This window comes from Octopus bimaculoides, chromosome 2 (assembly GCF_001194135.2).
Source record: "Octopus bimaculoides isolate UCB-OBI-ISO-001 chromosome 2, ASM119413v2, whole genome shotgun sequence".
Taxonomy (NCBI): Eukaryota; Metazoa; Mollusca; class Cephalopoda; order Octopoda; family Octopodidae; genus Octopus; species Octopus bimaculoides.
Window position 1 is genome coordinate 167,447,950 of NC_068982.1, and position 7,500 is coordinate 167,455,449.

At 36.8% G+C, this 7,500-nt stretch overlaps 1 protein-coding gene across 3 annotated transcripts in view; it reads left to right on the forward strand.

The window, feature by feature from the left end:
- LOC106869338 (serine/threonine-protein kinase 10) overlaps positions 1-7,500 on the forward strand; it is a 115,442-nt gene that overhangs the window by 93,382 nt on the left and 14,560 nt on the right. The window lies entirely within an intron of this gene.

Genomic DNA, 7,500 nt, shown 5'->3' on the forward strand with positions numbered 1-7,500 from the left:
CTCTCTCTCTCTCTCTCTCTCTCTCTCTCTCTCTCTCCCTCTCTCCCTCTCTCTCTCTCCCCCCTCTCTCTGTATGACATACATGCTCATATTCCTCCACACATTCTTTTCTACTCTAGGCACAAGGGCCCAAAAAGTTTTGGAGAGGGGTCCAGTTGATTAGATTGACTCCAGTATGCAACTGGTACTTAATTTAGTGACCCCGAAAGGATAAAGGCAAAGTCGACCTTGGTGGGATTTGAACTCAGAATGTAAAGACAGACGAAATGCTGCCAAGCATTGTGCCTTGTGTGCTAACGTTTCTGCCAAGGCACTCATGTATCCATACATACACACGTCTGCATGTACAGACACATTCTCTCAAATACTCATACATGTACAGTTGAACTATGTTGCACACTCTCATACTACTACCTAAGCCTTGACACTCAATTAGTGATATTGTTCATGGGCACTCATGTACTTCACTGACACTCATTCACTGTTACTTACTCGCACTAGCTAACAGTCACCTATTCACAAGCACTCATTCACTGACTTTAGCTTATTTAGGCACAACCCTTACTCAGGCTCTCACTTGATCATAGACATTCACCTGCTCACATTTATGTACTCACTCAGCCTCAAACACAAATGCATGCACTCAGCGATACTCATTTACTGACACTAACATACACTCGCATAGTGACTCTCACAGACAGACTCAGTCACTCAGGGACATTCACTGACGCTTACTTACAAAAGCACTTAGCTGCTCACTCAGTCACTGATGGATACCTACTTGCTCACATGCACATACATGAAGCTATGTGATTATACAGTCTTAAATAAATACATACAGATACATTTAAATACAAAATCATTTGTACTGTGACACATACACATATACAATATCAGCTTGTGTAGGTGTATGTGTTGTGGTACATCATGTAAACTTCAAGTGGAGCCTTTTAATTGCCTCTATTTCCTTTTCCTTAGTAATTATTATTACTATATATATATATTTTACATGTTAATATCGCCCATTAGCCTAGCTCTGCTGTGGTCATTTTGCTTTGGTCAACAGAGTTATGTGCTTCTGTCAGTGTTTCTGTCTACTGCCTTCAAACCACAATGAATGTTTACTTCCGAAAGTGTACTGGCAATGTGGGCTGGTAGAAATTAGGTAGGAGAATCAGGATGCTTCTAGCATCAATATTTATTATGATTATTATTGTAGGAACTATGTATAACTGTTTTTATTTGCTTTTCATCATCATCATTGTTGTCCCTATCATCATCACCATTGTCTTAGAAAGGTGGTAGAGTGGTAGGGGTTACTGTTTCAGGTGAGATGTTGCCTTACAATATTTTTTTTGTTTTGTTTTCTGAACTCAAACCATATCAGGATTGATAAGAATGATGTTGATTTATAGATTCATTTACTGTTATTGCTCTCACCTGCAAATGTGTAGCCATGTGCAAATGTATCAAACTATTATTAATAGATGGTGGAATTGGTTGATGAAGGACAAAATTTCCTTGTGGTATTAAGTTAACATCTCTTTATGTCCTGAGTTCAAATTCCACTGGGATTACTTTTACCTCTGATCCTTTGAAAGTCAATTGAATTGGCTATACCCTTTCCCCATGATTTATGACTGTGGCTATGTTAAAAATCACCACCACCACCACCACCACCACCACCACCACCACTACTACTACTACTACTACTACTACTTGTAGTAGAATACTACTATTAATACTATTACTATTAAAATCTGCTCTCAGGTAAATTTTATGAAAGGTGGGTGACTATGCTAAATTTGTTAACAAACGATGTGACCCTTTAGTTTCACCTAGTGGCTGCTGCAGGTGGAGGGCAACTGGCATGATAATGATCCTTCATCGTCCTTGAGATATTATCTTTTATTCTTCAAGTATTCATACTATTACATACTATTTTTATGTATTATATTTATTACACCTTATGTATTGTCACTGTTTATATGTCGGTAATGTTATTTCTTAAATTTTTTTTACTCTTGCTGCTAATAAAAATAATTGCTGCTTAACATTGCATGTAATAATAATAATAATAATAATAATAATAATGATTTAGGTACGAAGCAAGAAATTTTGTGGGGAGGCAATAGTCAATTAAATCTACCCTAGTACTTCTGGAGAATTAGTGAAGTTATGTGGTCTTGTGGTTAAGGTGTTGGACTCATGATCGTAAGGTTGCGGTTTCAGTTCATGGACTGGGTGACACATTGTGTTCAGGTATATTATATAACTGGTGTATTTTCTATCATCTTAAGTAGAAGTTTAAACTTGGAAATTAGGTGTCTATATTGTGGAATTTGCACAAAGTTATTCAGAACTCTACAAATGTTGTAATAACAGTGTAAATAGTATTTGTTACTCAATAACAATTTATATATGTTTGTTCATTTGTTTTATGTCTGTTTTTCCATGCTTGCATGCGTTGGGTGAGTGTTATATGAGGTATTGCTTTACCACCAGACACGCTTCCTGCTGCCAACCATCACTTGTTTTTCAAAACTTGTTTTTCACGTAGCTTTGATGGTATGAAGTGACCGAACAATTTTTTAACAGACGAATTGACTCCTGCTGTTGTTGTAACTTTAGTACAAGTGATTGCAGATGTAAATAATGCCACACATGATGGCCTTTTAGTTTATGCCTACTAGATTCACTCACAAGGCTTTGCTCAGCTATAGAAGACACTTGCCCCAAGGTGCTACACAGTAAAATTGAACCTGAAGCTAATTTCTCAACAATGTAGCCATGCCTGCATCTTGCGCGCGCGCGCACACACACACACACACACACACACAGAGTTTCTATTTTACATTGCTTAAATTATCAAAATGATCATGATGAAGTTAACTTCATCTCTACCATTATTATATCTATTCCTGTCATCATCATCATCATCACCACCTGTGTTGTCATAGTTTCTGCCTTTTTAATTTCTTTTGTAGCTGATGATGGTGACATTAATATTTGTAGTATCAGTCAGATGATGATAGTAGTCATGGTATTGGTCGTCAGTTGATGATGACTGTTATGTGGGTGGTGGAAGTGTTGATGAAGAGGGACTTTACACGAGCTATTTTGTAATTGTGTGAGAATCAAAGTAATTCATATTTCTTGTGTGTGTGTGTGAATGAATGAATGAATGAATGAATGAATTATTATTGTAATGCAATTTATTGTTGGTTAACCTGCTGTTCAGTAGCATTATAAATAATTGATCCTTTCATTTTTAAACAAAGTGAAACTTGATAATGCTAAGTGTATTTATATGAAAGAGAATAGAGATGCTTGAGCCATGTTGAGACTTGAGCCATGTTGAGACTTGAGCCATGCTGAGACTTGAGCCATGCTGAGACTTGAGCCATGCTGAGACTTGAGCCATGTTGAGACTTGAGCCATGTTGAGACTTGAGACATGTTCCTTCTTTGAAATGTTTGAGTTGAATTGTTGTTTATAAAATTATCATTAGTTCTCCTAGTGCAGATGGAAATATTAAAAAAAAAATCTTTAATCTCTGAAGACAAGATTAATAATCTGAAAAATTATCATCCACATTTACCTGTTGATGCTTTTGAGTAATGACTACAATACAAAGTATCTGTGATGGAATGTATCTTGCACATTAAATATACTGGTGCACATCAAAATTTGATATCACTTTGAATCCTAGCACAAATGTATTTTGTGTCATGCTTGTGTGTTTTGATTTGGTAGTGACTTGATAAGGTCACAAAAAACCAGGAGTGGTGACTGTGATCATCAACATTGCTCAGATCATTTCAAAGGGAAATATTTGTAGTTTATTTTATGATCTATAAGTGTGACTATGAAATTAATTGTTGGTCTGTCTGGGATTGAACTGAAAGTATATATTTGAAAAAAAAAAAAAAAAAAGAAAAAAAAAAGACTCAAACTGTTTTTTGAATTCTAATTGAAGTGAAATCAAAACAGTCCAGCATTAAATGAAATGTACATTTACAAGGATATAAATGTAATGTTTGCTGATATATATGTGTGTGTGTGTGTGTGTATACATGTCTGTATATGTGTGTGTCATCATCATCGTTGTTTAACGTCTGCTTTCCATGCTGGATGGTTTTACTGAGGACTGGTGAGCCAGAAGGCTGCACCAGGCTCAATCTGATCTGGCAAAATTTCTGCAGTTGGATGCCCTTCCTAATGCCAACAACTCTGAGAGTATAGTGGATGCTTTTATACACTACCAGCATGAGGGCCAGTCAGGCGGTTCTGGCAACGACTATGCTCAAAAGGTGTTTTTTATGTGCTACCTGCCCGGGATCCAGTCCAGCAGCACTGGCAATGCCCGAATGTTGTTTTTCATGTGGCACCGGTACATGTGCCGGTAAGGTGACACTGGCAACGAATTGTGCTTTTTATGTGCCACCGGCACGGGAGCCAATCTGTGGCCCTGGCAACGATCACGCTTGGATGTGCTTTTAATGTTCCACTGGCACAAGTGCCAATCAGGTGGTACTGTCATTGGCCACTGTCGTGTATGCACACTGACATTACACATCCAGTGGAGCATACTGGCTTCATTCCTTGCAAGCAGATTTTTACATCTAAGTGAAAACTCTACTGTCTATCATTTATTTCTCTCCTTTTAACTTTCCTTGAAGAAAGGCATTATCCAAAATGTTGGATTTCCCACTCATCACAGCAAGTTCAGTGTACTATTTTTACCAAATTTATGGTATAATGTCTTGCTGATGCAGACCAGCACTAGCCTCTTTCAAGTCTGTTGATTATAAGTGTGTGTGTGTGTGTGTGTGTGTGTGTGTGTGTGTGTGTGTGTGTGTGTGTGTGTGTGTGTGTGTGTGTTGTTTCAGTCATTTGGCTGTGGCCATGCTGGGGCACTGCCTAGAAGGGGTTTAGTCAAACAAATTGAACCTGGGACTTGTTTTTTAAAGCCTAGTATTTATTTTATTGCGCTCTTTTACTGAACTGCTAATTTACAGGTATGTAAATGCCCCAGCTCAAGTTGTCAAGCAGTGGTAGGGGACAAACACAAGGACACACACGTATATACAACAGGCTTCTTTCAGTTTCTGTCTACCAAATCCACTCACAAGGTCTTGATTGACCCAAGGTTATAGTAGCAAACCCTATCCCAAGGTGCCACGCAGTGGGACTGAATCCAGAACCATGTGGTTGGTAAGAAAGCGTCTTCCCACACAGCTATGCTTGCACCTATATATGAAAATTCTTAAGATATAACCATCAATGGCATAATGATAGTATAGTTGTCCAATAGTGCACCAATGAGGAAGATGTGAGTCCAATGGCATTTTTGAATTGCTCTGATTTATTTCGTAAGATAAAAATTTAAGCCAAGGTGACTTAGATTTTTATTTGTATGAAATTATGATTGTACAATGTGATTTGAGATGTCTACCTAGTATAGCACTATGCTTTGATGCAAAATAACAAACTCTGTTCAATGTAGCCTGTCAAATACCCTTGATATTCTCTAGTATCTAAATAGTTTGTATGCCTAATGATCTCCTTTATCAAAGCTGAGCCAGTTGACCTGACGTTTTGTATCCATAGCAATATTGCATTCTGACTAGGCCATCTTTTCATGATGGCCTACATTAAAATTCAATCAAAAATTTTGCTGCATTTGAGTGACCAAGTCTCCAATTTTGAAAATGTCTCAATCACACATGTACTTTGACAAAGCATATCATTGCTTCACAGTGAGTAAAATGATATCAACTGTACAACACAAATGATCACTCTAGTTCAGTCAGTCAAATTATTGCTATTTAAAGAAACACTTGGCTTTCTAAGGCAGACTCTGTACATGCATGTATGTATGCGCGTGCACGCGCACATACATAAATACTATCTCTCTCTCTCTCTCACACACACATATAAATGCACATACAAGCATGTATATACACTAATATATGTTGAAGTGTATGTTTGTATTTATGTATGCATTCACATACATGCTTGCATACTCACACACAAACACAGAACCAGACAAGTTTACCTTGCATTATAATATTATGTTGTTTCTCTTTGGCGATAATCATGTCCTTCAAAGTCTCCAAAAGTTGAAAGGATTGTGCTGGTGCCATTGTTGTTGCAATGAGAGAAAGAGAGAGAGAGAGAGAAAGGGAGTGTAGGTCGTAGTATATTGCATCAGTGGAAATATTGTACTTTTGAGATCAAAATGATATTGGCAACTGAATGCCACTTCACTTCTAAAGAATCGGTTAGTCATGAATAAATTCTGACTGAACTAAGCTGTCCATTATCAACTATTTGCTAGAATTCTCAGAATAATGACTGCTGTTTACATTATGCTGAAATCATTTTTCTTCTTTTACATCGCGTTCTCTAGTTGATCATGCTAGCTTATGGTGAATTGGTTTGGTTATTTTTATTTATCTTGTATGTTCTGTACATACTTTCTCATATAAACGCACATATAAACAGCAGCTGTTCTCTCTCTCTCTCTCTCTCTCATTTATATACACATTCAAACAGACGAAAGAGAGGTTTTTCTTTTCTGCACATATAGGTGCAATATTTCTCCTCCAGTTACAGACAAATAATTTCTGTTGAAAATGTATGCACGTATCCTTTTTCTTATGCGCAAACCCACACGTTCTCTTCATTAGACAGACAGATACATTTCTCATTTTTCCCTGCACTTCCCATCACTCAACGCATACATACAACCAAGCACCCGTATGTATAAACAAACACCTCCAAGAACCCATATAAACACATACATAATTTAAGCGGATTAATTAGGTTAATTTCTGACTGACTCAGCTTTTTAGTGTGGAGCATGCATATATAATTCAATGTAGGGCTTTTTGGTGTTTTCCTTGCACCACCACTGCCGTCGTTGCCAACAACAACAACATTCATTGTAGCCAATTATGCAATTTAAAAGGTCTGTTCACTCCATCTGGGGCTCCTAGTATTTGGCAAAAATACACGGGTGTTTTAAGCTATTAGATCTGCTTATAAAAAATGCAATAGTTTTTGATATTTGTTCTGCTGCTTCAGCAGACCAATCAATAGTTCTTGATTTGAGTTTGATGTCTGGTTCTAGTCTTAACTGGATTATAGAAATAAATGGATTGCTAAGAAGGGCAAGTAGTGAAGATGGGTTGTACAATGAATAAATAACTAGCTGACTAAATAAATTCTTTAAAGCATACAAGTGATATTCTAAAAGCCCCATAATTATTGGCTTCTATTTTCATTTTTTGTTTTTTGCTTTTTGTTTTGTAAATTACTGGTCAAAATGTTCAAATTATTCAGTGAGGGTGTTGGATTCTAAATCTAAGATAGTAGCAGCTGTTCATTTTTGGCAAACTGCTTTTAGTTATATAGAATCTGATCAAATTATGTTTCTAATTTTCTGAAATATATTGACATTTGACGTATTATCTCTGATCATGCATTTATAAA